A 27,747-nucleotide genomic window follows, 5' to 3' on the forward strand; every position below is an offset into this window, starting at 1 on the left:
TTTCAAGGAGAAATTAAATAGTTCCTAAGTTGCACAAAAATGAAGTGCTTCAAACAAACACATACTTTGTATGGACAGAGAAGAGATGGAATATATGTAAGACTGAGGACACAGGTGTAATGAGAAATAGATTGATTGCATAGCTGCCCAGTATTCTAAGCCATTTCTTTAGTGCGATTCAAGAGAGCACCAAACAGTATAACAAATTTGTCAATTGGTTTCATAGTCCATTCCCTTTGTTTAGAGCTGTGAAAGGTAGAGCCGAATTCCAAAATAGATCAATGATGTTTCAGAAATTTCCCATAGGGAATACCAAGCCCAGTGTCAAAAATGCAGTTACTCACAAGTTTTAATCAGCAACACTGTAATGTTATTAAAGTGTAACATCCAAGGGAACACTGACTCTGTCAAAGATGATCCAAATGTAAATCATGCAAATTCCCAACTACAAACAGCAGATTCAAAATAGTATGAGGGGATACCCGGATTTGAACCAGGGACCTCTTGATCTGCAGTCAAATGCTCTACCACTGAGCTATATCCCCAGCTGTCAGCCAAGATCAGAATGACAATATATCAGTACATCATGAAAGAGTGAGAGGATCATGCTAAGTTGTGCCGGAAAGTACAACCTTGAAACTGTGGAACTGTAGAAGTAGTTCTTAATATTATTTAATAAAGTAAAAATGGATCATTAAAAAAAATATGTATTTGTTTGATTGGTATTTTATTTGAATAGGCAGTGGTACATAGGACCAATGCCTGCACTTAAAATGTTTGTTTTGAAACATTCTCAAAGGGGAAGAGGTTTTTACGGGATACCTTATTGTTTCATGTTTGGTTACCACAATCACTCAGATGGTGATGAAGTATGATTGTTTTGGGCCACATTACGGTGGAAAAACATTTCTACATACCACTACAATTCGGTATTTGGAAGGTACACCCAAACACCCCTTTCACGGACCTTCGATTTAAAACATCAGAAAAAGCCACTTTGTGCTTGCAACTGGCCTGATTCTTCAGACCAGCCTTCTTGCAACTGCAACGAGGGTTTGTACATCTTGCACGTAGGCAGAGCTTTCAAGGAGAAATTAAATAGTTCCTACGTTGCACAAAAATGAAGTGCTTCAAACAAGCACATACTTTTAATGCACAGGGAAAAGGTGGAATATATGTAAGACTGAGGACACAGGTGAAATGAGAAATAGACTGACTGCATCGCTGCACAGTATTCTAAGCCATTTCTTTAGTGCGATTCAAGAGAGCACCAAACAGTATAACACATTTGTCAATTTGTTTCATAGTCCATTCCCTTTCTTTAGTGCTGTAAAAGGAAGAGCCAAATTCCAAAATAGATCAATGATCTTTCAGAAATTTCCCAAAGGGAATACCAAGCCGAGTGTTAAAACTCCATTTACTCACAGGTTTTGAGCATCAAACTAAGTAATGCTATTAAAGTGCAATATCCAAGGGAACACTGACTCTGTCAAAGATGATCCAAAAGGAATTGATGAAAAGTCCCAACTACAAACAACAGAATCAAAATAGTCTGAGGGGACACCCGGATTTGAACCAGGGACCTCTTGATCTGCAGTCAAATGCTCTACCACTGAGCTATATCCCCAACTTTTCAGTAAAATCAGAATGACATAATATCAGTACATCATGAAAGAGTGAGAGGATCATGCTAAGTTGTGCCGGAAAGTACAGGCTTGAAACTGTGGAACAGGAGAAGTAGTCGTTAATATTATTTATTAAAGGAAAGCTGTATCATTTAAAAAACGGATTACTTTGTTTCATTGCTATTTTATTTGAATAGGCAGTGGTACATAAGACCAATGCCTCTACATACAATGATTGTTTTGAAACATTCTTAAAGGGGAAGAGGTTTTTACGTGACACATTATCATTTGATGATTGGTTAACACAATCACCGAGATGGTGGTGAAGTATGATTGTTTTTTGGCCAAATTACGATGGAAAAACATTTCTACATACCACTACAATTCGGTATTTGGAAGGAACACCCAAACACCCCTTTCAAGTACCTTTGATTTAATACATCAAAAAAAGCCACTTTGTGCTTGCAACTGGCCTGATTCTTCAGACCAGCCTTCTTGCAACTGCAACGAGGGTTTGTACATCTTGCACGTAGGCAGAGCTTTCAAGGAGAAATTAAATAGTTCCTAAGTTGCACAAAAATGAAGTGCTTCAAACAAACACATACTTTGTATGGACAGAGAAGAAATGGAATATATGTAAGACTGAGGACACAGGTGTAATGAGAAATAGATTGATTGCATAGCTACCCAGTATTCTAAGCCATTTCTTTAGTGCGATTCAAGAGAGCACCAAACAGTATAACAAATTTGTCAATTGGTTTCATAGTCCATTCCCTTTGTTTAGAGCTGTGAAAGGTAGAGCCGAATTCCAAAATAGATCAATGATGTTTCAGAAATTTCCCATAGGGAAAACCAAGCCCAGTGTAAAAAATGCAGTTACTCACAAGTTTTAATCAGCAACACTGTAATGGTATTAAAGTGTAACATCCAAGGGAACACTGACTCTGTCAAAGATGATCCAAATGGGATTCATGAAAATTCCCAACTACAAACAGCAGATTCAAAATAGTATGAGGGGACACCCGGATTTGAACCAGGGACCTCTTGATCTGCAGTCAAATGCTCTACCACTGAGTTATATCCCCAGCTGTCAGCCAAGATCAGAATGACAATATATCAGTACATCATGAAAGAGTGAGAGGATCATGCTAAGTTGTGCCGGAAAGTACAACCTTGAAACTGTGGAACTGTAGAAGTAGTTCTTAATATTATGTATTAAAGGAAAAATGGATCATTAAAAAAAATATATGTATTTGTTTGATTGGTATTTTATTTGAATAGGCAGTGGTACATAGGACCAATGCCTGCACTTAAAATGTTTGTTTTGAAACATTCTCAAAGGGGAAGAGGTTTTTATGGGATACCTTATTGTTTCATGTTTGGTTACCACAATCACTCAGATGGTGATAAAGTATGATTGTTTTGGGCCACATTACGGTGGAAAAACATTTCTACATACCACTACAATTCGGTATTTGGAAGGTACACCCAAACACCCCTTTCACGGACCTTCGATTTAAAACATCAGAAAAAGCCACTTTGTGCTTGCAAATGGCCTGATTCTTCAGGCCAGCCTTCTTGCAACTGCAACAATGGTTCGTACATCTTGCACGTAGGCAGAGCATTTAAGGAGAAATTAAATAGTTCCTACGTTGCACAAAAATGAAGTGCTTCAAACAAGCACATACTTTGGATGCACAGGGAAAAGGTGGAATATATGTAAGACTGAGGACACAGGTGAAATGAGAAATAGACTGACTGCATCGCTGCACAGTATTCTAAGCCATTTCTTTAGTGCGATTCAAGAGAGCACCAAACAGTATAACACATTTGTCAATTTGTTTCATAGTCCATTCCCTTTCTTTAGTGCTGTAAAAGGAAGAGCCAAATTCCAAAATAGATCAATGATCTTTCAGAAATTTCCCAAAGGGAATACCAAGCCGAGTGTTAAAACTCCATTTACTCACAGGTTTTGAGCATCAAACTAAGTAATGCTATTAAAGTGCAATATCCAAGGGAACACTGACTCTGTCAAAGATGATCCAAAAGGAATTGATGAAAAGTCCCAACTACAAACAACAGAATCAAAATAGTCTGAGGGGACACCCGGATTTGAACCAGGGACCTCTTGATCTGCAGTCAAATGCTCTACCACTGAGCTATATCCCCAACTTTTCAGTAAAATCAGAATGACATAATATCAGTACATCATGAAAGAGTGAGAGGATCATGCTAAGTTGTGCCGGAAAGTACAGGCTTGAAACTGTGGAACAGGAGAAGTAGTAGTTAATATTATTTATTAAAGGAAAGCTGTATCATTTAAAAAACAGATTACTTTGTTTCATTGCTATTTTATTTGAATAGGCAGTGGTACATAAGACCAATGCCTCTACATACAATGATTGTTTTGAAACATTCTTAAAGGGGAAGAGGTTTTTACGTGACACATTATCATTTGATGATTGGTTACCACAATCACCGAGATGGTGGTGAAGTATGATTGTTTTTTGGCCAAATTACGATGGAAAAACATTTCTACATACCACTACAATTCGGTATTTGGAAGGAACACCCAAACACCCCTTTCAAGTACCTTTGATTTAATACATCAAAAAAAGCCACTTTGTGCTTGCAACTGGCCTGATTCTTCAGACCAGCCTTCTTGCAACTGCAACGAGGGTTTGTACATCTTGCACGTAGGCAGAGCTTTCAAGGAGAAATTAAATAGTTCCTAAGTTGCACAAAAATGAAGTGCTTCAAACAAACACATACTTTGTATGGACAGAGAAGAGATGGAATATATGTAAGACTGAGGACACAGGTGTAATGAGAAATAGATTGATTGCATAGCTGCCCAGTATTCTAAGCCATTTCTTTAGTGCGATTCAAGAGAGCACCAAACAGTATAACAAATTTGTCAATTGGTTTCATAGTCCATTCCCTTTGTTTAGAGCTGTGAAAGGTAGAGCCGAATTCCAAAATAGATCAATGATGTTTCAGAAATTTCCCTTAGGGAATACCAAGCCCAGTGTAAAAAATGCAGTTACTCACAAGTTTTAATCAGCAACACTGTAATGGTATTAAAGTGTAACATCCAAGGGAACACTGACTCTGTCAAAGATGATCCAAATGGGATTCATGAAAATTCCCAACTACAAACAGCAGATTCAAAATAGTATGAGGGGACACCCGGATTTGAACCAGGGACCTCTTGATCTGCAGTCAAATGCTCTACCACTGAGTTATATCCCCAGCTGTCAGCCAAGATCAGAATGACAATATATCAGTACATCATGAAAGAGTGAGAGGATCATGCTAAGTTGTGCCGGAAAGTACAACCTTGAAACTGTGGAACTGTAGAAGTAGTTCTTAATATTATGTATTAAAGGAAAAATGGATCATTAAAAAAAATATATGTATTTGTTTGATTGGTATTTTATTTGAATAGGCAGTGGTACATAGGACCAATGCCTGCACTTAAAATGTTTGTTTTGAAACATTCTCAAAGGGGAAGAGGTTTTTATGGGATACCTTATTGTTTCATGTTTGGTTACCACAATCACTCAGATGGTGATAAAGTATGATTGTTTTGGGCCACATTACGGTGGAAAAACATTTCTACATACCACTACAATTCGGTATTTGGAAGGTACACCCAAACACCCCTTTCACGGACCTTCGATTTAAAACATCAGAAAAAGCCACTTTGTGCTTGCAAATGGCCGATTCTTCAGGCCAGCCTTCTTGCAACTGCAACAATGGTTCGTACATCTTGCACGTAGGCAGAGCATTTAAGGAGAAATTAAATAGTTCCTACGTTGCACAAAAATGAAGTGCTTCAAACAAGCACATACTTTGGATGCACAGGGAAAAGGTGGAATATATGTAAGACTGAGGACACAGGTGAAATGAGAAATAGACTGACTGCATCGCTGCACAGTATTCTAAGCCATTTCTTTAGTGCGATTCAAGAGAGCACCAAACAGTATAACACATTTGTCAATTTGTTTCATAGTCCATTCCCTTTCTTTAGTGCTGTAAAAGGAAGAGCCAAATTCCAAAATAGATCAATGATCTTTCAGAAGTTTCCCAAAGGGAATACCAAGCCGAGTGTTAAAACTCCATTTACTCACAGGTTTTGAGCATCAAACTAAGTAATGCTATTAAAGTGCAATATCCAAGGGAACACTGACTCTGTCAAAGATGATCCAAAAGGAATTGATGAAAAGTCCCAACTACAAACAACAGAATCAAAATAGTCTGAGGGGACACCCGGATTTGAACCAGGGACCTCTTGATCTGCAGTCAAATGCTCTACCACTGAGCTATATCCCCAACTTTTCAGTAAAATCAGAATGACATAATATCAGTACATCATGAAAGAGTGAGAGGATCATGCTAAGTTGTGCCGGAAAGTACAGGCTTGAAACTGTGGAACAGGAGAAGTAGTAGTTAATATTATTTATTAAAGGAAAGCTGTATCATTTAAAAAACGGATTACTTTGTTTCATTGCTATTTTATTTGAATAGGCAGTGGTACATAAGACCAATGCCTCTACATACAATGATTGTTTTGAAACATTCTTAAAGGGGAAGAGGTTTTTACGTGACACATTATCATTTGATGATTGGTTACCACAATCACCGAGATGGTGGTGAAGTATGATTGTTTTTTGGCCAAATTACGATGGAAAAACATTTCTACATACCACTACAATTCGGTATTTGGAAGGAACACCCAAACACCCCTTTCAAGTACCTTTGATTTAATACATCAAAAAAAGCCACTTTGTGCTTGCAACTGGCCTGATTCTTCAGACCAGCCTTCTTGCAACTGCAACGAGGGTTTGTACATCTTGCACGTAGGCAGAGCTTTCAAGGAGAAATTAAATAGTTCCTAAGTTGCACAAAAATGAAGTGCTTCAAACAAACACATACTTTGTATGGACAGAGAAGAGATGGAATATATGTAAGACTGAGGACACAGGTGTAATGAGAAATAGATTGATTGCATAGCTGCCCAGTATTCTAAGCCATTTCTTTAGTGCGATTCAAGAGAGCACCAAACAGTATAACAAATTTGTCAATCGGTTTCATAGTCCATTCCCTTTGTTTAGAGCTGTGAAAGGTAGAGCCGAATTCCAAAATAGATCAATGATGTTTCAGAAATTTCCCATAGGGAATACCAAGCCCAGTGTAAAAAATGCAGTTACTCACAAGTTTTAATCAGCAACACTGTAATGGTATTAAAGTGTAACATCCAAGGGAACACTGACTCTGTCAAAGATGATCCAAATGGGATTCATGAAAATTCCCAACTACAAACAGCAGATTCAAAATAGTATGAGGGGACACCCGGATTTGAACCAGGACCTCTTGATCTGCAGTCAAATGCTCTACCACTGAGTTATATCCCCAGCTGTCAGCCAAGATCAGAATGACAATATATCAGTACATCATGAAAGAGTGAGAGGATCATGCTAAGTTGTGCCGGAAAGTACAACCTTGAAACTGTGGAACTGTAGAAGTAGTTCTTAATATTATGTATTAAAGGAAAAATGGATCATTAAAAAAAATATATGTATTTGTTTGATTGGTATTTTATTTGAATAGGCAGTGGTACATAGGACCAATGCCTGTACTTAAAATGTTTGTTTTGAAACATTCTCAAAGGGGAAGAGGTTTTTACGGGATACCTTATTGTTTCATGTTTGGTTACCACAATCACTCAGATGGTGATGAAGTATGATTGTTTTGGGCCACATTACGGTGGAAAAACATTTCTACATACCACTACAATTCGGTATTTGGAAGGTACACCCAAACACCCCTTTCATGGACCTTCAATTTAAAACGTCAGAAAAAGCCACTTTGTGCTTGCAAATGGCCTGATTCTTCAGGCCAGCCTTCTTGCAACTGCAACAAAGGTTCGTACATCTTGCACGTAGGCAGAGCATTTAAGGAGAAATTAAATAGTTCCTACGTTGCACAAAAATGAAGTGCTTCAAACAAGCACATACTTTGGATGCACAGGGAAAAGGTGGAATATATGTAAGACTGAGGACACAGGTGAAATGAGAAATAGACTGACTGCATCGCTGCACAGTATTCTAAGCCATTTCTTTAGTGCGATTCAAGAGAGCACCAAACAGTATAACACATTTGTCAATTTGTTTCATAGTCCATTCCCTTTCTTTAGTGCTGTAAAAGGAAGAGCCAAATTCCAAAATAGATCAATGATCTTTCAGAAATTTCCCAAAGGGAATACCAAGCCGAGTGTTAAAACTCCATTTACTCACAGGTTTTGAGCATCAAACTAAGTAATGCTATTAAAGTGCAATATCCAAGGGAACACTGACTCTGTCAAAGATGATCCAAAAGGAATTGATGAAAAGTCCCAACTACAAACAACAGAATCAAAATAGTCTGAGGGGACACCCGGATTTGAACCAGGGACCTCTTGATCTGCAGTCAAATGCTCTACCACTGAGCTATATCCCCAACTTTTCAGTAAAATCAGAATGACATAATATCAGTACATCATGAAAGAGTGAGAGGATCATGCTAAGTTGTGCCGGAAAGTACAGGCTTGAAACTGTGGAACAGGAGAAGTAGTAGTTAATATTATTTATTAAAGGAAAGCTGTATCATTTAAAAAACGGATTACTTTGTTTCATTGCTATTTTATTTGAATAGGCAGTGGTACATAAGACCAATGCCTCTACATACAATGATTGTTTTGAAACATTCGTAAAGGGGAAGAGGTTTTTACGTGACACATTATCATTTGATGATTGGTTACCACAATCACCGAGATGGTGGTGAAGTATGATTGTTTTTTGGCCAAATTACGATGGAAAAACATTTCTACATACCACTACAATTCGGTATTTGGAAGGAACACCCAAACACCCCTTTCAAGTACCTTTGATTTAATACATCAAAAAAAGCCACTTTGTGCTTGCAACTGACCTGATTCTTCAGACCAGCCTTCTTGCAACTGCAACGAGGGTTTGTACATCTTGCACGTAGGCAGAGCTTTCAAGGAGAAATTAAATAGTTCCTAAGTTGCACAAAAATGAAGTGCTTCAAACAAACACATACTTTGTATGGACAGAGAAGAGATGGAATATATGTAAGACTGAGGACACAGGTGTAATGAGAAATAGATTGATTGCATAGCTGCCCAGTATTCTAAGCCATTTCTTTAGTGCGATTCAAGAGAGCACCAAACAGTATAACAAATTTGTCAATTGGTTTCATAGTCCATTCCCTTTGTTTAGAGCTGTGAAAGGTAGAGCCGAATTCCAAAATAGATCAATGATGTTTCAGAAATTTCCCATAGGGAATACCAAGCCCAGTGTAAAAAATGCAGTTACTCACAAGTTTTAATCAGCAACACTGTAATGGTATTAAAGTGTAACATCCACTGACTCTGTCAAAGATGATCCAAATGGGATTCATGAAAATTCCCAACTACAAACAGCAGATTCAAAATAGTATGAGGGGACACCCGGATTTGAACCAGGGACCTCTTGATCTGCAGTCAAATGCTCTACCACTGAGTTATATCCCCAGCTGTCAGCCAAGATCAGAATGATAATATATCAGTACATCATGAAAGAGTGAGAGGATCATGCTAAGTTGTGCCGGAAAGTACAACCTTGAAACTGTGGAACTGTAGAAGTAGTTCTTAATATTATGTATTAAAGGAAAAATGGATCATTAAAAAAAATATATGTATTTGTTTGATTGGTATTTTATTTGAATAGGCAGTGGTACATAGGACCAATGCCTGCACTTAAAATGTTTGTTTTGAAACATTCTCAAAGGGGAAGAGGTTTTTATGGGATACCTTATTGTTTCATGTTTGGTTACCACAATCACTCAGATGGTGATAAAGTATGATTGTTTTGGGCCACATTACGGTGGAAAAACATTTCTACATACCACTACAATTCGGTATTTGGAAGGTACACCCAAACACCCCTTTCACGGACCTTCGATTTAAAACATCAGAAAAAGCCACTTTGTGCTTGCAAATGGCCTGATTCTTCAGGCCAGCCTTCTTGCAACTGCAACAATGGTTCGTACATCTTGCACGTAGGCAGAGCATTTAAGGAGAAATTAAATAGTTCCTACGTTGCACAAAAATGAAGTGCTTCAAACAAGCACATACTTTGGATGCACAGGGAAAAGGTGGAATATATGTAAGACTGAGGACACAGGTGAAATGAGAAATAGACTGACTGCATCGCTGCACAGTATTCTAAGCCATTTCTTTAGTGCGATTCAAGAGAGCACCAAACAGTATAACACATTTGTCAATTTGTTTCATAGTCCATTCCCTTTCTTTAGTGCTGTAAAAGGAAGAGCCAAATTCAAAAATAGATCAATGATCTTTCAGAAATTTCCCAAAGGGAATACCAAGCCGAGTGTTAAAACTCCATTTACTCACAGGTTTTGAGCATCAAACTAAGTAATGCTATTAAAGTGCAATATCCAAGGGAACACTGACTCTGTCAAAGATGATCCAAAAGGAATTGATGAAAAGTCCCAACTACAAACAACAGAATCAAAATAGTCTGAGGGGACACCCGGATTTGAACCAGGGACCTCTTGATCTGCAGTCAAATGCTCTACCACTGAGCTATATCCCCAACTTTTCAGTAAAATCAGAATGACATAATATCAGTACATCATGAAAGAGTGAGAGGATCATGCTAAGTTGTGCCGGAAAGTACAGGCTTGAAACTGTGGAACAGGAGAAGTAGTAGTTAATATTATTTATTAAAGGAAAGCTGTATCATTTAAAAAACGGATTACTTTGTTTCATTGCTATTTTATTTGAATAGGCAGTGGTACATAAGACCAATGCCTCTACATACAATGATTGTTTTGAAACATTCTTAAAGGGGAAGAGGTTTTTACGTGACACATTATCATTTGATGATTGGTTACCACAATCACCGAGATGGTGGTGAAGTATGATTGTTTTTTGGCCAAATTACGATGGAAAAACATTTCTACATACCACTACAATTCGGTATTTGGAAGGAACACCCAAACACCCCTTTCAAGTACCTTTGATTTAATACATCAAAAAAAGCCACTTTGTGCTTGCAACTGGCCTGATTCTTCAGACCAGCCTTCTTGCAACTGCAACGAGGGTTTGTACATCTTGCACGTAGGCAGAGCTTTCAAGGAGAAATTAAATAGTTCCTAAGTTGCACAAAAATGAAGTGCTTCAAACAAACACATACTTTGTATGGACAGAGAAGAGATGGAATATATGTAAGACTGAGGACACATGTGTAATGAGAAATAGATTGATTGCATAGCTGCCCAGTATTCTAAGCCATTTCTTTAGTGCGATTCAAGAGAGCACCAAACAGTATAACAAATTTGTCAATTGGTTTCATAGTCCATTCCCTTTGTTTAGAGCTGTGAAAGGTAGAGCCGAATTCCAAAATAGATCAATGATGTTTCAGAAATTTCCCATAGGGAATACCAAGCCCAGTGTAAAAAATGCAGTTACTCACAAGTTTTAATCAGCAACACTGTAATGGTATTAAAGTGTAACATCCAAGGGAACACTGACTCTGTCAAAGATGATCCAAATGGGATTCATGAAAATTCCCAACTACAAACAGCAGATTCAAAATAGTATGAGGGGACACCCGGATTTGAACCAGGACCTCTTGATCTGCAGTCAAATGCTCTACCACTGAGTTATATCCCCAGCTGTCAGCCAAGATCAGAATGACAATATATCAGTACATCATGAAAGAGTGAGAGGATCATGCTAAGTTGTGCCGGAAAGTCCAACCTTGAAACTGTGGAACTGTAGAAGTAGTTCTTAATATTATGTATTAAAGGAAAAATGGATCATTAAAAAAAATATATGTATTTGTTTGATTGGTATTTTATTTGAATAGGCAGTGGTACATAGGACCAATGCCTGCACTTAAAATGTTTGTTTTGAAACATTCTCAAAGGGGAAGAGGTTTTTACGGGATACCTTATTGTTTCATGTTTGGTTACCACAATCACTCAGATGGTGATGAAGTATGATTGTTTTGGGCCACATTACGGTGGAAAAACATTTCTACATACCACTACAATTCGGTATTTGGAAGGTACACCCAAACACCCCTTTCATGGACCTTCAATTTAAAACGTCAGAAAAAGCCACTTTGTGCTTGCAAATGGCCTGATTCTTCAGGCCAGCCTTCTTGCAACTGCAACAATGGTTCGTACATCTTGCACGTAGGCAGAGCATTTAAGGAGAAATTAAATAGTTCCTACGTTGCACAAAAATGAAGTGCTTCAAACAAGCACATACTTTGGATGCACAGGGAAAAGGTGGAATATATGTAAGACTGAGGACACAGGTGAAATGAGAAATAGACTGACTGCATCGCTGCACAGTATTCGAAGCCATTTCTTTAGTGCGATTCAAGAAAGCACCAAACAGTATAACAAATTTGTCAGTTTATTTCATAGTCCATTCCCTTTCTCTTGTGCTGTAAAAGGAAGAGCCAAATTCCAAAATTGATCAATGATCTTTCAGAAAGTTCCCAAAGGGAACACCAAGCCGAGTGTTAAAACTGCATTTACTCACAGGTTTTGAGCAGCAAACTCTGTAATGATATTAAAGTGCAATATCCAAGGGAACACTGACTCTGTCAAAGATGATCCAAAAGGAATTGATGAAAAGTCCCAACTACAAACAACAGAATCAAAATAGTCTGAGGGGACACCCGGATTTGAACCAGGGACCTCTTGATCTGCAGTCAAATGCTCTACCACTGTGCTATATCCCCATCTTGTCATTAAAATCAGAATGACATAATATCAGTACATCATGAAAGAGTGAGAGGATCATGCTAAGTTGTGCCGGAAAGTACAGGCTTGAAACTGTGGAACAGGAGAAGTAGTCCTTAATATTATTTATTAAAGTAAAACTGGCTCATTTAAAAAACAGATTAATTTGTTTCATTGCTATTTTATTTGAATATGCAGTGGTACATAAGACCAATTCCTCTACGTACAATGATTGTTTTGAAACATTCTTAAAGCGGAAGAGGTTTTTACATGACACATTATCATTTGATGATTGGTTACCACAATCACCGAGATGGTGGTGAAGTATGAATGTTTTTTGGCCAAATTACGGAGGAAAAACATTTCTACATACCACTACAATTCGGTATTTGGAAGGAACACCCAAACACCCCTTTCAAGTACCTTCGATTTAATACATCAAAAAAAGCCACTTTGTGCTTGCAACTGGCCTGATTCTTCAGACCAGCCTTCTTGCAACTGCAACAAGGGTTTGTACATCTTGCACGTAGGCAGAGCTTTCAAGGAGAAATTAAATAGTTCCTACGTTGCACAAAAATGAAGTGCTTCAAACAAGCACATACTTTTAATGCACAGGGAAAAGGTGGAATATATGTAAGACTGAGGACACAGGTGAAATGAGAAATAGACTGACTGCATCGCTGCACAGTATTCTAAGCCATTTCTTTAGTGCGATTCAAGAAAGCATCAAACAGTATAACAAATTTGTCAATTTGTTTCATAGTCCATTCCCTTTCTTTAGTGCTGTAAAAGGAAGAGCCAAATTCCAAAATAGATCAATGATCTTTCAGAAATTTCCCAAAGGGAATACCAAGCCGAGTGTTAAAACTCCATTTACTCACAGGTTTTGAGCAGCAAACTCTGTAATGCTATTAAAGTGCAATATCCAAGGGAACACTGACTCTGTCAAAGATGATCCAAAAGGAATTGATGAAAAGTCCCAACTACAAACAACAGAATCAAAATAGTCTGAGGGGACACCCGGATTTGAACCAGGGACCTCTTGATCTGCAGTCAAATGCTCTACCACTGAGCTATATCCCCAGCTTTTCAGTAAAATCAGAAGGACATAATATCAGTACATCATGAAAGAGTGAGAGGATCATGCTAAGTTGTGCCGGAAAGTACAGGCTTCAAACTGTGGAACAGGAGAAGTAGTCCTTAATATTATTTATTAAAGTAAAACTGGATCATTTAAAAAACAGATTAATTTTTTCATTGCTATTTTATTCAAATAGGCCGTGGTACATAAGACAAATGCCTCTACATACAATGATTGTTTTGAAACATTCTTAAAGGGGAAGAGGTTTTTACGTGACACATTATCATTTGATGATTGGTTACCACAATCACCGAGATGGTGGTGAAGTATGATTGTTTTTTGGCCAAATTACGATGGAAAAACATTTCTACATACCACTACAATTCGGTATTTGGAAGGAACACCCAAACACCCCTTTCAAGTACCTTCAATTTAATACATCAAAAAAAGCCACTTTGTGCTTGCAACTGGCCTGATTCTTCAGACCAGCCTTCTTGCAACTGCAACGAGGGTTTGTACATCTTGCACGTAGGCAGAGCTTTCAAGGAGAAATTAAATAGTTCCTAATTTGCACAAAAATGAAGTGCTTCAAACAAACACATACTTTGTATGGACAGAGAAGAGATGGAATATATGTAAGACTGAGGACACAGGTGTAATGAGAAATAGATTGATTGCATAGCTGCCCAGTATTCTAAGCCATTTCTTTAGTGCGATTCAAGAGAGCACCAAACAGTATAACAAATTTGTCAATTGGTTTCATAGTCCATTCCCTTTGTTTAGAGCTGTGAAAGGTAGAGCCGAATTCCAAAATAGATCAATGATGTTTCAGAAATTTCCCATAGGGAATACCAAGCCCAGTGTAAAAAATGCAGTTACTCACAAGTTTTAATCAGCAAAACTGTAATGTTATTAAAGTCTAACATCCAAGGGAACACTGACTCTGTCAAAGATGATCCAAATGGGATTCATGAAAATTCCCAACTACAAACAGCAGATTCAAAATAGTATGAGGGGACACCCGGATTTGAACCAGGGACCTCTTGATCTGCAGTCAAATGCTCTACCACTGAGCTATATCCCCAGCTGTCAGCCAAGATCAGAATGACAATATATCAGTACATCATGAAAGAGTGAGAGGATCATGCTAAGTTGTGCCGGAAAGTACAACCTTGAAACTGTGGAACTGTAGAAGTAGTTCTTAATATTATTTAATAAAGGAAAAATGGATCATTAAAAAAAATATGTATTTGTTTGATTGGTATTTTATTTGAATAGGCAGTGGTACATAGGACCAATGCCTGCACTTAAAATGTTTGTTTTGAAACATTCTCAAAGGGGAAGAGGTTTTTACGGGATACCTTATTGTTTCATGTTTGGTTACCACAATCACTCAGATGGTGATGAAGTATGATTGTTTTGGGCCACATTACGGTGGAAAAACATTACTACATACCACTACAATTCGGTATTTGGAAGGTACACCCAAACACCCCTTTCACGGACCTTCGATTTAAAACATCAGAAAAAGCCACTTTGTGCTTGCAAATGGCCTGATTCTTCAGGCCAGCCTTCTTGCAACTGCAACAATGGTTCGTACATCTTGCACGTAGGCAGAGCATTTAAGGAGAAATTAAATAGTTCCTACATTGCACAAAAATGAAGTGCTTCAAACAAGCACATACTTTTAATGCACAGGGAAAAGGTGGAATATATGTAAGACTGAGGACACAGGTGAAATGAGAAATAGACTGACTGCATCGCTGCACAGTATTCTAAGCCATTTCTTTAGTGCGATTCAAGAAAGCACCAAACAGTATAACAAATTTGTCAATTTGTTTCATAGTCCATTCCCTTTCTTTAGGTCTGTAAAAGGAAGAGCCAAATTCCCAAAAAGATCAATGATCTTTCAGAAAGTTCCCAAAGGGAACACCAAGCCGAGTGTTAAAACTGCATTTACTCACAGGTTTTGAGCAGCAAACTCTGTAATGCTATTAAAGTGCAATATCCAAGGGAACACTGGCTCTGTCAAAGATGATCCAAAAGGAATTGATGAAAAGTCCCAACTACAAACAACAGAATCAAAATAGTCTGAGGGGACACCTGGATTTGAACCAGGGACCTCTTGATCTGCAGTCAAATGCTCTACCACTGAGCTATATCCCCCGCTTTTCAGAAAAATTAGAATGACATAATATCAGTACATCATGAAAGAGTGAGAGGATCATGCTAAGTTGTGCCGGAAAGTACAGGCTTGAAACTGTGGAACAGGAGAAGTAGTCCTTAATATTATTTATTAAAGTAAAACTGGATCATTTAAAAAAACAGATTAATTTGTTTCATTGCTATTTTATTTGAATAGGCAGTGGTACATAAGACCAATGCCTCTACATACAATGATTGCTTTGAAACATTCTTAAAGTGGAAGAGGTTTTTACGTGACACATTATCATTTGATGATTGGTTACCACAATCACCGAGATGGTGGTGAAGTATGATTGTTTTTTGGCCAAATTACGATGGAAAAACATTTCTACATATCACTACAATTCGGTATTTGGAAGGAACACCCAAACACCCCTTTCAAGTACCTTCAATTTAATACATCAAAAAAAGGCACTTTGTGCTTGCAACTGGCCTGATTCTTCAGACCAGCCTTCTTGCAACTGCAACGAGGGTTTGTACATCTTGCACGTAGGCAGAGCTTTCAAGGAGAAATTAAATAGTTCCTAAGTTGCACAAAAATGAAGTGCTTCAAACAAACACATACTTTGTATGGACAGAGAAGAGATGGAATATATGTATGACTGAGGACACAGGTGTAATGAGAAATAGATTGATTGCATAGCTGCCCAGTATTCTAAGCCATTTCTTTAGTGCGATTCAAGAGAGCACCAAACAGTATAACAAATTTGTCAATTGGTTTCATAGTCCATTCCCTTTGTTTAGAGCTGTGAAAGGTAGAGCCGAATTCCAAAATAGATCAATGATGTTTCAGAAATTTCCCATAGGGAATACCAAGCCCAGTGTAAAAAATGCAGTTACTCACAAGTTTTAATCAGCAACACTGTAATGTTATTAAAGTGTAACATCCAAGGAAACACTGACTATGTCAAAGATGATCCAAATGGGATTCATGAAAATTCCCAACTACAAACAGCAGATTCAAAATAGTATGAGGGGATACCCGGATTTGAACCAGGGTCCTCTTGATCTGCAGTCAAATGCTCTACCACTGAGCTATATCCCCAACTGTCACGCAAGATCAGAATGACAATATATCAGTACATCATGAAAGAGTGAGAGGATCATGCTAAGTTGTGCCGGAAAGTACAACCTTGAAACTGTGGAACTGTAGAAGTAGTTCTTAATATTATTTATTAAAGGAAAAATGGATCATTAAAAAAAATATATGTATTTGTTTGATTGGTATTTTATTTGAATAGGCAGTGGTACATAGGACCAATGCCTGCACTTAAAATGTTTGTTTTGAAACATTCTCGAAGGGGAAGAGGGTTTTACGGGATACCTTATTATTTCATGTTTGGTTACCACAATCACTCAGATGGTGATGAAGTATGATTGTTTTGGGCCACATTACGGTGGAAAAACATTTCTACATACCACTACAATTCGGTATTTGGAAGGAACACCCAAACACCCCTTGCAAGTACCTTCAATTTAATACATCAAAAAAAGCCTCTTTGTGCTTGCAACTGGCCTGATTCTTCAGACCAGCCTTCTTGCAACTGCAACAAGGGTTTGTACATCTTGTATGTAGGCAGAGCTTTCAAGGAGAAATTAAATAGTTCCTAAGTTGCACAAAAATGAAGTGCTTCAAACAAACACATACTTTGTATGGACAGAGAAGAGATGGAATATATGTAAGACTGAGGACACAGGTGTAATGAGAAATAGATTGATTGCATAGCTGCCCAGTATTCTAAGCCATTTCTTTAGTGCGATTCAAGAGAGCACCAAACAGTATAACAAATTTGTCAATTGGTTTCATAGTCCATTCCCTTTGTTTAGAGCTGTGAAAGGTAGAGCCGAATTCCAAAATAGATCAATGATGTTTCAGAAATTTCCCATAGGGAATACCAAGCCCAGTGTAAAAAATGCAGTTACTCACAAGTTTTAATCAGCAACACTGTAATGGTATTAAAGTGTAACATCCAAGGGAACACTGACTCTGCCAAAGATGATCCAAATGGGATTCATGAAAATTCCCAACTACAAACAGCAGATTCAAAATAGTATGAGGGGACACCCGGATTTGAACCAGGGACCTCTTGATCTGCAGTCAAATGCTCTACCACTGAGCTATATCCCAAGCTGTCAGCCAAGATCAGAATGACAATATATCAGTACATCATGAAAGAGTGAGAGGATCATGCTAAGTTGTGCCGGAAAGTACAACCTTGAAACTGTGGAACTGTAGAAGTAGTTCTTAATATTATTTATTAAAGGAAAAATGGATCATTTAAAAAAATATATGTATTTGTTTGATTGGTATTTTATTTGAATAGGCAGTGGTACATAGGACCAATGCCTGCACTTAAAATGTTTGTTTTGAAACATTCTCAAAGGGGAAGAGGTTTTTACGGGATACCTTATTGTTTCATGTTTGGTTACCACAATCACTCAGATGGTGATGAAGTATGATTGTTTTGGGCCACATTACGGTGGAAAAACATTTCTACATACCACTAGAATTCGGTATTTGGAAGGTACACCCAAACACCCCTTTCACGGACCTTCTATTTAAAACATCAGAAAAAGCCACTTTGTGCTTGCAAATGGCCTGATTCTTCAGGCCAGCCTTCTTGCAACTGCAACAATGGTTCGTACATCTTGCACGTAGGCAGAGCATTTAAGGAGAAATTAAATAGTTCCTACGTTGCACAAAAATGAAGTGCTTCAAACAAGCACATACTTTTAATGCACAGGGAAAAGGTGGAATATATGTAAGACTGAGGACACAGGTGAAATGAGAAATAGACTGACTGCATCGCTGCACAGTATTCTAAGCCATTTCTTTAGTGCGATTCAAGAAAGCACCAAACAGTATAACAAATTTGTCAATTTGTTTCATAGTCCATTCCCTTTCTTTAGGTCTGTAAAAGGAAGAGCCAAATTCCCAAAAAGATCAATGATCTTTCAGAAAGTTCCCAAAGGGAACACCAAGCCGAGTGTTAAAACTGCATTTACTCACAGGTTTTGAGCAGCAAACTCTGTAATGCTATTAAAGTGCAATATCCAAGGGAACACTGACTCTGTCAAAGATGATCCAAAAGGAATTGATGAAAAGTCCCAACTACAAACAACAGAATCAAAATAGTCTGAGGGGACACCTGGATTTGAACCAGGGACCTCTTGATCTGCAGTCAAATGCTCTACCACAGAGCTATATCCCCAGCTTTTCAGAAAAATTAGAATGACATAATATCAGTACATCATGAAAGAGTGAGAGGATCATGCTAAGTTGTGCCGGAAAGTACAGGCTTGAAACTGTGGAACAGGAGAAGTAGTCCTTAATATTATTTATTAAAGTAAAACTGGATCATTTAAAAAACAGATTAATTTGTTTCATTGCTATTTTATTTCAATAGGCAGTGGTACATAAGACCAATGCCTCTACATACAATGATTGTTTTGAAACATTCTTAAAGCGGAAGAGGTTTTTACATGACACATTATCATTTGATGATTGGTTACCACAATCACCGAGATGGTGGTGAAGTATGAATGTTTTTTGGCCAAATTACGGAGGAAAAACATTTCTACATACCACTACAATTCGGTATTTGGAAGGAACACCCAAACACCCCTTTCAAATACCTTCGATTTAATACATCAAAAAAAGCCACTTTGTGCTTGCAACTGGCCTGATTCTTCAGACCAGCCTTCTTGCAACTGCAACGAGGGTTTGTACATCTTGCACGTAGGCAGAGCTTTCAAGGAGAAATTAAATAGTTCCTACGTTGCACAAAAATGAAGTGCTTCAAACAAGCACATACTTTTAATGCACAGGGAAAAGGTGGAATATATGTAAGACTGAGGACACAGGTGAAATGAGAAATAGACTGACTGCATCGCTGCACAGTATTCTAAGCCATTTCTTTAGTGCGATTCAAGAAAGCATCAAACAGTATAACAAATTTGTCAATTTGTTTCATAGTCCATTCCCTTTCTTTAGTGCTGTAAAAGGAAGAGCCAAATTCCAAAATAGATCAATGATCTTTCAGAAATTTCCCAAGGGGAATACCAAGCCGAGTGTTAAAACTCCATTTACTCACATGTTTTGAGCAGCAAACTCTGTAATGCTATTAAAGTGCAATATCCAAGGGAACACTGACTCTGTCAAAGATGATCCAAAAGGAATTGATGAAAAGTCCCAACTACAAACAACAGAATCAAAATAGTCTGAGGGGACACCCGGATTTGAACCAGGGACCTCTTGATCTGCAGTCAAATGCTCTACCACTGAGCTATATCCCCAGCTTTTCAGTAAAATCAGAATGACATACTATCAGTACATCATGAAAGAGTGAGAGGATCATGCTAAGTTGTGCCGGAAAGTACAGGCTTGAAACTGTGGAACAGGAGAAGTAGTCCTTAATATTATTTATTAAAGTAAAACCGGATCATTTAGAAAACAGATACATTTTTTCATTGCTATTTTATTTGAATAGGCCGTGGTACATAAGACCAATGCCTCTAAATACAATGATTGTTTTGAAACATTCTTGAAGGGGAAAAGGTTTTTACGTGACACATTATCATTTGATGATTGGTTACCACAATCACCGAGATGGTGGTGAAGTATGATTGTTTTTTGGCCAAATTACGATGGAAAAACATTTCTACATACCACTACAATTCGGTATTTGGAAGGAACACCCAAACACCCCTTTCAAGTACCTTCAATTTAATACATCAAAAAAAGCCACTTTGTGCTTGCAACTGGCCTGATTCTTCAGACCAGCCTTCTTGCAACTGCAACGAGGGTTTGTACATCTTGCACGTAGGCAGAGCTTTCAAGGAGAAATTAAATAGTTCCTAAGTTGCACAAAAATGAAGTGCTTCAAACAAACACATACTTTGTATGGACAGAGAAGAGATGGAATATATGTAAGACTGAGGACACAGGTGTAATGAGAAATAGATTGATTGCATAGCTGCCCAGTATTCTAAGCCATTTCTTTAGTGCGATTCAAGAGAGCACCAAACAGTATAACAAATTTGTCAATTGGTTTCATAGTCCATTCCCTTTGTTTAGAGCTTTGAAAGGTAGAGCCGAATTCCAAAATAGATCAATGATGTTTCAGAAATTTCCCATAGGGAATACCAAGCCCAGTGTCAAAAATGCAATTACTCACAAGTTTTAATCAGCAACACTGTAATGTTATTAAAGTGTAACATCCAAGGGAACACTGACTCTGTCAAAGATGATCCAAATGTAAATCATGCAAATTCCCAACTACAAACAGCAGATTCAAAATAGTATGAGGGGATACCCGGATTTGAACCAGGGACCTCTTGATCTGCAGTCAAATGCTCTACCACTGAGCTATATCCCCAGCTGTCAGCCAAGATCAGAATGACAATATATCAGTACATCATGAAAGAGTGAGAGGATCATGCTAAGTTGTGCCGGAAAGTACAACCTTGAAACTGTGGAACTGTAGAAGTAGTTCTTAATATTATTTAATAAAGGAAAAATGGATCATTAAAAAAAATATGTATTTGTTTGATTGGTATTTTATTTGAATAGGCAGTGGTACATAGGACCAATGCCTGCACTTAAAATGTTTGTTTTGAAACATTCTCAAAGGGGAAGAGGTTTTTACGGGATACCTTATTGTTTCATGTTTGGTTACCACAATCACTCAGATGGTGATGAAGTATGATTGTTTTGGGCCACATTACGGTGGAAAAACATTTCTACATACCACTACAATTCGGTATTTGGAAGGTACACCCAAACACCCCTTTCACGGACCTTCGATTTAAAACATCAGAAAAAGCCACTTTGTGCTTGCAAATGGCCTGATTCTTCAGGCCAGCCTTCTTGCAACTGCAACAATGGTTCGTACATCTTGCACGTAGGCAGAGCATTTAAGGAGAAATTAAATAGTTCCTACGTTGCACAAAAATGAAGTGCTTCAAACAAGCACATACTTTTAATGCACAGGGAAAAGGTGGAATATATGTAAGACTGAGGACACAGGTGAAATGAGAAATAGACTGACTGCATCGCTGCACAGTATTCTAAGCCATTTCTTTAGTGCGATTCAAGAAAGCACCAAACAGTATAACAAATTTGTCAATTTGTTTCATAGTCCATTCCCTTTCTTTAGGTCTGTAAAAGGAAGAGCCAAATTCCCAAAAAGATCAATGATCTTTCAGAAAGTTCCCAAAGGGAACACCAAGCCGAGTGTTAAAACTGCATTTACTCACAGGTTTTGAGCAGCAAACTCTGTAATGCTATTAAAGTGCAATATCCAAGGGAACACTGACTCTGTCAAAGATGATCCAAAAGGAATTGATGAAAAGTCCCAACTACAAACAACAGAATCAAAATAGTCTGAGGGGACACCTGGATTTGAACCAGGGACCTCTTGATCTGCAGTCAAATGCTCTACCACTGAGCTATATCCCCCCGCTTTTCAGAAAAATTAGAATGACATAATATCAGTACATCATGAAAGAGTGAGAGGATCATGCTAAGTTGTGCCGGAAAGTACAGGCTTGAAACTGTGGAACAGGAGAAGTAGTCCTTAATATTATTTATTAAAGTAAAACTGGATCATTTAAAAAACAGATTAATTTCTTTCATTGCTATTTTATTTGAATAGGCAGTGGTACATAAGACCAATGCCTCTACATACAATGATTGTTTTGAAACATTCTTAAAGCGGAAGAGGTTTTTACATGACACATTATCATTTGATGATTGGTTACCACAATCACCGAGATGGCGGTGAGGTATGATTGTTTTTTGGCCAAATTACGATGGAAAAACATTTCTACATACCACTACAATTCGGTATTTGGAAGGAACACCCAAACACCCCTTTCAAATACCTTCGATTTAATACATCAAAAAAAGCCACTTTGTGCTTGCAACTGGCCTGATTCTTCAAACCAGCCTTCTTGCAACTGCAACGAGGGTTTGTACATCTTGCACGTAGGCAGAGCTTTCAAGGAGAAATTAAATAGTTCCTACGTTGCACAAAAATGAAGTGCTTCAAACAAGCACATACTTTTAATGCACAGGGAAAAGGTGGAATATATGTAAGACTGAGGACACAGGTGAAATGAGAAATAGACTGACTGCATCGCTGCACAGTATTCTAAGCCATTTCTTTAGTGCGATTCAAGAAAGCATCAAACAGTATAACAAATTTGTCAATTTGTTTCATAGTCCATTCCCTTTCTTTAGTGCTGTAAAAGGAAGAGCCAAATTCCAAAATAGATCAATGATCTTTCAGAAATTTACCAAGGGGAATACCAAGCCGAGTGTTAAAACTCCATTTACTCACATGTTTTGAGCAGCAAACTCTGTAATGCTATTAAAGTGCAATATCCAAGGGAACACTGACTCTGTCAAAGATGATCCAAAAGGAATTGATGAAAAGTCCCAACTACAAACAACAGAATCAAAATAGTCTGAGGGGACACCCGGATTTGAACCAGGGACCTCTTGATCTGCAGTCAAATGCTCTACCACTGAGCTATATCCCCAGCTTTTCAGTAAAAGCAGAATGACATACTATCAGTACATCATGAAAGAGTGAGAGGATCATGCTAAGTTGTGCCGGAAAGTACAGGCTTGAAACTGTGGAACAGGAGAAGTAGTCCTTAATATTATTTATTAAAGTAAAACCGGATCATTTAAAAAACAGATTAATTTTTTCATTTCTATTTTATTTGAATAGGCCGTGGTACATAAGACCAATGCCTCTAAATACAATGATTGTTTTGAAACATTCTTGAAGGGGAAGAGGTTTTTACGTGACACAGTATCATTTGATGATTGGTTACCACAATCACCGAGATGGTGGTGAAGTATGATTGTTTTTTGGCCAAATTACGATGGAAAAACATTTCTACATACCACTACAATTCGGTATTTGGAAGGAACACCCAAACACCCCTTTCAAGTACCTTCAATTTAATACATCAAAAAAAGGCACTTTGTGCTTGCAACTGGCCTGATTCTTCAGACCAGCCTTCTTGCAACTGCAACGAGGGTTTGTACATCTTGCACGTAGGCAGAGCTTTCAAGGAGAAATTAAATAGTTCCTAAGTTGCACAAAAATGAAGTGCTTCAAACAAACACATACTTTGTATGGACAGAGAAGAGATGGAATATATGTAAGACTGAGGACACAGGTGTAATGAGAAATAGATTGATTGCATAGCTGCCCAGTATTCTAAGCCATTTCTTTAGTGCGATTCAAGAAAGCACCAAACAGTATAACAAATTTGTCAATTTATTTCATAGTCCATTCCCTTTCTTTAGTGCTGTAAAAGGAAGAGCCAAATTCCAAAATAGATCAATGATCTTACAGAAAGTTCCCAAATGGAACACCAAGCCGAGTGTTAAAACTGCATTTACTCACAGGTTTTGAGCAGCAAACTCTGTAATGATATTAAAGTGCAATATCCAAGGGAACACTGACTCTGTCAAAGATGATCCAAAAGGAATTGATGAAAAGTCCCAACTACAAACAACAGAATCAAAATAGCCTGAGGGGACACCCGGATTTGAACCAGGGACCTCTTGATCTGCAGTCAAATGCTCTACCACTGAGCTATATCCCCAGCTTTTCAGTAAAATCAGAATGACATAATATCAGTACATCATGAAAGAGTGAGAGGATCATGCTAAGTTGTGCCGGAAAGTACAGGCTTGAAACTGTGGAACATGAGTAGTAGTCCTTAATATTATTTATTAAAGTAAAACTGGATCATTTAAAAAACAGATTAATTTGTTTCATTGCTATTTTATTTGAATAGGCAGTGGTACATAAGACCAATGCCTCTACATACAATGATTGTTTTGAAACATTCTTAAAGGGGAAGAGGTTTTTACGTGACACATTATCATTTGATGATTGGTTACCACAATCACCGAGATGGTGGTGAAGTATGATTGTTTTTTGGCCAAATTACGGAGGAAAAACATTTCTACATACCACTACAATTCGGTATTTGGAAGGAACACCCAAACACCCCTTTCAAGTACCTTCGATTTAATACATCAAAAAAAGCCACTTTGTGCTTGCAACTGGCCTGATTCTTCAGACCAGCCTTCTTGCAACTGCAACGAGGGTTTGAACATCTTGCACGTAGGCAGAGCTTTCAAGGAGAAATTAAATAGTTCCTACGTTGCACAAAAATGAAGTGCTTCAAACAAGCACATACTTTTAATGCACAGGGAAAAGCTGGAATATATGTAAGACTGAGGACACAGGTGAAATGAAAAATAGACTGACTGCATCGCTGCACAGTATTCTAAGCCATTTCTTTAGTGCAATTCAAGAAAGCACCAAACAGTATAACAAATTTGTCAATTTATTTCATAGTCCATTCCCTTTCTTTAGTGCTGTAAAAGGAAGAGCCAAATTCCAAAATAGATCAATGATCTTTCAGAAAGTTCCCAAATGGAACACCAAGCCGAGTGTTAAAACTGCATTTACTCACAGGTTTTGAGCAGCAAACTCTGTAATGCTATTAAAGTGCAATATCCAAGGGAACACTGACTCTGTCAAAGATGATCCAAAAGGAATTGATGAAAAGTCCCAACTACAAACAACAGAATCAAAATAGTCTGAGGGGACACCCGGATTTGAACCAGGGACCTCTTGATCTGCAGTCAAATGCTCTACCACTGAGCTATATCCCCAGCTTTTCAGAAAAATTAGAATGACATAATATCAGTACATCATGAAAGAGTGAGAGGATCATGCTAAGTTGTGCCGGAAAGTACAGGCTTGAAACTGTGGAACAGGAGAAGTAGTCCTTAATATTATTTATTAAAGTAAAACTGGATCATTTAAAAAACAGATTAATTTGTTTCATTGCTATTTTATTTGAATAGGCAGTGGTACATAAGACCAATGCCTCTACATACAATGATTGTTTTGAAACATTCTTAAAGGGGAAGAGGTTTTTACGTGACACATTATCATTTGATGATTGGTTACCACAATCACCGAGATGGTGGTGAAGTATGATTGTTTTTTGGCCAAATTACGGAGGAAAAACATTTCTACATACCACTACAATTCGGTATTTGGAAGGAACACCCAAACACCCCTTTCAAGTACCTTCGATTTAATACATCAAAAAAAGCCACTTTGTGCTTGCAACTGGCCTGATTCTTCAGACCAGCCTTCTTGCAACTGCAACAAGGGTTTGTACATCTTGCACGTAGGCAGAGCTTTCAAGGAGAAATTAAATAGTTCCTACGTTGCACAAAAATGAAGTGCTTCAAACAAGCACATACTTTTAATGCACAGGGAAAAGGTGGAATATATGTAAGACTGAGGACACAGGTGAAATGAGAAATAGACTGACTGCATCGCTGCACAGTATTCTAAGCCATTTCTTTAGTGCGATTCAAGAAAGCATCAAACAGTATAACAAATTTGTCAATTTGTTTCATAGTCCATTCCCTTTCTTTAGTGCTGTAAAAGGAAGAGCCAAATTCCAAAATAGATCAATGATCTTTCAGAAATTTCCCAAGGGGAATACCAAGCCGAGTGTTAAAACTCCATTTACTCACATGTTTTGAGCAGCAAACTCTGTAATGCTATTAAAGTGCAATATCCAAGGGAACACTGACTTTGTCAAAGATGATCCAAAAGGAATTGATGAAAAGTCCCAACTACAAACAACAGAATCAAAATAGTCTGAGGGGACACCCGGATTTGAACCAGGGACCTCTTGATCTGCAGTCAAATGCTCTACAAATGAGCTATATCCCCAGCTTTTCAGTAAAATCAGAATGACATACTATCAGTACATCATGAAAGAGTGAGAGGATCATGCTAAGTTGTGCCGGAAAGTACAGGCTTGAAACTGTGGAACAGGAGAAGTAGTCCTTAATATTATTTATTAAAGTAAAACCGGATCATTTAAAAAACAGATTAATTTTTTCATTGCTATTTTATTTGAATAGGCCGTGGTACATAAGACCAATGCCTCTAAATACAATGATTGTTTTGAAACATTCTTGAAGGGGAAGAGGTTTTTACGTGACACATTATCATTTGATGATTGGTTACCACAATCACCGAGATGGTGGTGAAGTATGATTGTTTTTTGGCCAAATTACGATGGAAAAACATTTCTACATACCACTACAATTCGGTATTTGGAAGGAACACCCAAACACCCCTTTCAAGTACCTTCAATTTAATACATCAAAAAAAGGCACTTTGTGCTTGCAACTGGCCTGATTCTTCAGACCAGCCTTCTTGCAACTGCAACGAGGGTTTGTACATCTTGCACGTAGGCAGAGCTTTCAAGGAGAAATTAAATAGTTCCTAAGTTGCACAAAAATGAAGTGCTTCAAACAAACACATACTTTGTATGGACAGAGAAGAGATGGAATATATGTAAGACTGAGGACACAGGTGTAATGAGAAATAGATTGATTGCATAGCTGCCCAGTATTCTAAGCCATTTCTTTAGTGCGATTCAAGAAAGCACCAAACAGTATAACAAATTTGTCAATTTATTTCATAGTCCATTCCCTTTCTTTAGTGCTGTAAAAGGAAGAGCCAAATTCCAAAATAGATCAATGATCTTACAGAAAGTTCCCAAATGGAACACCAAGCCGAGTGTTAAAACTGCATTTACTCACAGGTTTTGAGCAGCAAACTCTGTAAAGATATTAAAGTGCAATATCCAAGGGAACACTGACTCTGTCAAAGATGATCCAAAAGGAATTGATGAAAAGTCCCAACTACAAACAACAGAATCAAAATAGTCTGAGGGGACACCCGGATTTGAACCAGGGACCTCTTGATCTGCAGTCAAATGCTCTACCACTGAGCTATATCCCCAGCTTTTCAGTAAAATCAGAATGACATAATATCAGTACATCATGAAAGAGTGAGAGGATCATGCTAAGTTGTGCCGGAAAGTACAGGCTTGAAACTGTGGAACATGAGTAGTAGTCCTTAATATTATTTA

The 27,747-nt window shown here is 37.8% G+C and overlaps 26 non-coding genes across 26 annotated transcripts; all 26 read right to left on the reverse strand.

Annotated features, from left to right (window-relative positions):
- Positions 1-473: 473 nt before the first annotated feature.
- Positions 474-545, reverse strand: TRNAC-GCA (transfer RNA cysteine (anticodon GCA)). The gene has a single exon. It is a non-coding gene; the product is annotated as a tRNA-Cys (tRNA).
- A 1,010-nt stretch (positions 546-1,555) lies between these two features.
- On the reverse strand, positions 1,556-1,627 carry TRNAC-GCA (transfer RNA cysteine (anticodon GCA)). Its single transcript has one exon. It is a non-coding gene; the product is annotated as a tRNA-Cys (tRNA).
- A 1,011-nt stretch (positions 1,628-2,638) lies between these two features.
- Positions 2,639-2,710, reverse strand: TRNAC-GCA (transfer RNA cysteine (anticodon GCA)). Its single transcript has one exon. It is a non-coding gene; the product is annotated as a tRNA-Cys (tRNA).
- Positions 2,711-3,722: 1,012 nt separating this feature from the next.
- Positions 3,723-3,794, reverse strand: TRNAC-GCA (transfer RNA cysteine (anticodon GCA)). Its single transcript has one exon. It is a non-coding gene; the product is annotated as a tRNA-Cys (tRNA).
- Positions 3,795-4,805: 1,011 nt separating this feature from the next.
- On the reverse strand, positions 4,806-4,877 carry TRNAC-GCA (transfer RNA cysteine (anticodon GCA)). Its single transcript has one exon. It is a non-coding gene; the product is annotated as a tRNA-Cys (tRNA).
- Positions 4,878-5,888: 1,011 nt separating this feature from the next.
- On the reverse strand, positions 5,889-5,960 carry TRNAC-GCA (transfer RNA cysteine (anticodon GCA)). Its single transcript has one exon. It is a non-coding gene; the product is annotated as a tRNA-Cys (tRNA).
- A 1,011-nt stretch (positions 5,961-6,971) lies between these two features.
- TRNAC-GCA (transfer RNA cysteine (anticodon GCA)) lies at positions 6,972-7,042 on the reverse strand. Its single transcript has one exon. It is a non-coding gene; the product is annotated as a tRNA-Cys (tRNA).
- A 1,012-nt stretch (positions 7,043-8,054) lies between these two features.
- On the reverse strand, positions 8,055-8,126 carry TRNAC-GCA (transfer RNA cysteine (anticodon GCA)). The gene has a single exon. It is a non-coding gene; the product is annotated as a tRNA-Cys (tRNA).
- A 1,003-nt stretch (positions 8,127-9,129) lies between these two features.
- On the reverse strand, positions 9,130-9,201 carry TRNAC-GCA (transfer RNA cysteine (anticodon GCA)). Its single transcript has one exon. It is a non-coding gene; the product is annotated as a tRNA-Cys (tRNA).
- A 1,012-nt stretch (positions 9,202-10,213) lies between these two features.
- On the reverse strand, positions 10,214-10,285 carry TRNAC-GCA (transfer RNA cysteine (anticodon GCA)). The gene has a single exon. It is a non-coding gene; the product is annotated as a tRNA-Cys (tRNA).
- Positions 10,286-11,296: 1,011 nt separating this feature from the next.
- TRNAC-GCA (transfer RNA cysteine (anticodon GCA)) lies at positions 11,297-11,367 on the reverse strand. Its single transcript has one exon. It is a non-coding gene; the product is annotated as a tRNA-Cys (tRNA).
- Positions 11,368-12,379: 1,012 nt separating this feature from the next.
- On the reverse strand, positions 12,380-12,451 carry TRNAC-GCA (transfer RNA cysteine (anticodon GCA)). The gene has a single exon. It is a non-coding gene; the product is annotated as a tRNA-Cys (tRNA).
- A 1,012-nt stretch (positions 12,452-13,463) lies between these two features.
- On the reverse strand, positions 13,464-13,535 carry TRNAC-GCA (transfer RNA cysteine (anticodon GCA)). The gene has a single exon. It is a non-coding gene; the product is annotated as a tRNA-Cys (tRNA).
- A 1,010-nt stretch (positions 13,536-14,545) lies between these two features.
- Positions 14,546-14,617, reverse strand: TRNAC-GCA (transfer RNA cysteine (anticodon GCA)). Its single transcript has one exon. It is a non-coding gene; the product is annotated as a tRNA-Cys (tRNA).
- Positions 14,618-15,627: 1,010 nt separating this feature from the next.
- Positions 15,628-15,699, reverse strand: TRNAC-GCA (transfer RNA cysteine (anticodon GCA)). The gene has a single exon. It is a non-coding gene; the product is annotated as a tRNA-Cys (tRNA).
- Positions 15,700-16,711: 1,012 nt separating this feature from the next.
- Positions 16,712-16,783, reverse strand: TRNAC-GCA (transfer RNA cysteine (anticodon GCA)). The gene has a single exon. It is a non-coding gene; the product is annotated as a tRNA-Cys (tRNA).
- A 1,011-nt stretch (positions 16,784-17,794) lies between these two features.
- Positions 17,795-17,866, reverse strand: TRNAC-GCA (transfer RNA cysteine (anticodon GCA)). The gene has a single exon. It is a non-coding gene; the product is annotated as a tRNA-Cys (tRNA).
- Positions 17,867-18,878: 1,012 nt separating this feature from the next.
- On the reverse strand, positions 18,879-18,950 carry TRNAC-GCA (transfer RNA cysteine (anticodon GCA)). The gene has a single exon. It is a non-coding gene; the product is annotated as a tRNA-Cys (tRNA).
- A 1,012-nt stretch (positions 18,951-19,962) lies between these two features.
- Positions 19,963-20,034, reverse strand: TRNAC-GCA (transfer RNA cysteine (anticodon GCA)). Its single transcript has one exon. It is a non-coding gene; the product is annotated as a tRNA-Cys (tRNA).
- A 1,010-nt stretch (positions 20,035-21,044) lies between these two features.
- On the reverse strand, positions 21,045-21,116 carry TRNAC-GCA (transfer RNA cysteine (anticodon GCA)). Its single transcript has one exon. It is a non-coding gene; the product is annotated as a tRNA-Cys (tRNA).
- A 1,010-nt stretch (positions 21,117-22,126) lies between these two features.
- On the reverse strand, positions 22,127-22,198 carry TRNAC-GCA (transfer RNA cysteine (anticodon GCA)). The gene has a single exon. It is a non-coding gene; the product is annotated as a tRNA-Cys (tRNA).
- A 1,013-nt stretch (positions 22,199-23,211) lies between these two features.
- Positions 23,212-23,283, reverse strand: TRNAC-GCA (transfer RNA cysteine (anticodon GCA)). Its single transcript has one exon. It is a non-coding gene; the product is annotated as a tRNA-Cys (tRNA).
- A 1,011-nt stretch (positions 23,284-24,294) lies between these two features.
- On the reverse strand, positions 24,295-24,366 carry TRNAC-GCA (transfer RNA cysteine (anticodon GCA)). Its single transcript has one exon. It is a non-coding gene; the product is annotated as a tRNA-Cys (tRNA).
- A 1,012-nt stretch (positions 24,367-25,378) lies between these two features.
- TRNAC-GCA (transfer RNA cysteine (anticodon GCA)) lies at positions 25,379-25,450 on the reverse strand. Its single transcript has one exon. It is a non-coding gene; the product is annotated as a tRNA-Cys (tRNA).
- A 1,012-nt stretch (positions 25,451-26,462) lies between these two features.
- TRNAC-GCA (transfer RNA cysteine (anticodon GCA)) lies at positions 26,463-26,534 on the reverse strand. The gene has a single exon. It is a non-coding gene; the product is annotated as a tRNA-Cys (tRNA).
- A 1,011-nt stretch (positions 26,535-27,545) lies between these two features.
- TRNAC-GCA (transfer RNA cysteine (anticodon GCA)) lies at positions 27,546-27,617 on the reverse strand. The gene has a single exon. It is a non-coding gene; the product is annotated as a tRNA-Cys (tRNA).
- Between the last annotated feature and the right edge of the window lie 130 nt (positions 27,618-27,747).

Source organism: Lissotriton vulgaris, chromosome 1_1 (assembly GCF_964263255.1).
Source record: "Lissotriton vulgaris chromosome 1_1, aLisVul1.2, whole genome shotgun sequence".
Classification (NCBI taxonomy): Eukaryota; Metazoa; Chordata; class Amphibia; order Caudata; family Salamandridae; genus Lissotriton; species Lissotriton vulgaris.